The sequence below is a fragment of the Argiope bruennichi genome, chromosome 6, assembly GCF_947563725.1.
Source record: "Argiope bruennichi chromosome 6, qqArgBrue1.1, whole genome shotgun sequence".
Taxonomy (NCBI): Eukaryota; Metazoa; Arthropoda; class Arachnida; order Araneae; family Araneidae; genus Argiope; species Argiope bruennichi.
Genome location: NC_079156.1, coordinates 111,839,587 through 111,840,617, shown reverse-complemented (window position 1 = coordinate 111,840,617; position 1,031 = coordinate 111,839,587). Strand labels below are relative to the sequence as shown.

The window sequence follows — 1,031 nt, the reverse complement described above, 5'->3', positions numbered from 1 at the left end:
TTATTTGATAAATTTACGACACGTGCGCGTTGATCCATTCAAGTAGTGAATTTCGAAATCAGATAATTCTTTGCGATTATCGCTCGAGCTGAATTTCCTCTGGTGTTCTATCATGATATAGATGTGATTCTCGAATAAACAATTTGACAACCGCTAAAAGTTGCGCGGCTGTGTAATCAACAGATGCAGAAGTTCAAGGAAACTTTTGTTTGGGCACGAAATGTTTTTTTAGAAGCATTTGATAACCAGAAATGATCAAATGGCATCGTGGTTCCATGGTGTAATGGTTAGCACTCTGGACTTTGAATCCAGCGATCCGAGTTCAAATCTCGGTGGAACCTAGTTTTTTTTTTTTCTTTCATTCAAATCATGAAAGTGAATAATCAATACAGAATGAAAAAAAAAAAATATGCTAAATACTCAAACTCAGAAGAAAATTTTTTTGCATGAGTTAAGATAATTTATTTAAATTTTTTATTTGATATAAAAATTTGGTTTTCAGTGAATTTCAGCAGAATTTTAAATTTAAGTAAACTTATAACTTAAATACAAATGTGCCAAACGTTTATTAAATGAAAGCTATAATTATTTTGTTCCATGTTTGTTTATTCTAAGTATAGCTTTATTATTATTTTTTAAATGTGTTATTCAAAAAAAAAGAAGGATTAGGTTTGAAATATTTATTTTTAAAGAAAGACGATAGATAGAGACCTACGATGTATCACTGAATTGAGAAAAATTCAACATTTCATTCCAAAAATATAAATATAAAGTCTTATAATCTGGTGATGTGAAGAAAATATGTCTATAATAAATTTTTTCAGAATACATGCTGCGTTCATTTTTACTTTCTCTTATTCGTGGTATGGAGAAGGTATAGCAATCGTCGAAAAATTCAAACTCGAGATTTTGATGAATCTTCATGATTCAGATCTTCCTGAGTTCGAAAAACATATTTTTGGAAAGTTTCTGTCTGTGACAAAGATAACTCAAAAACGCTTGGATCTAGATGGATGAAATTTGGGTATACG

General features: G+C 29.8%; 1 non-coding gene across 1 annotated transcript; it reads left to right on the top strand.

The window, feature by feature from the left end:
* Positions 1-269: 269 nt before the first annotated feature.
* On the top strand, positions 270-341 carry Trnaq-uug (transfer RNA glutamine (anticodon UUG)). The gene has a single exon. It is a non-coding gene; the product is annotated as a tRNA-Gln (tRNA).
* Positions 342-1,031: the final 690 nt, after the last annotated feature.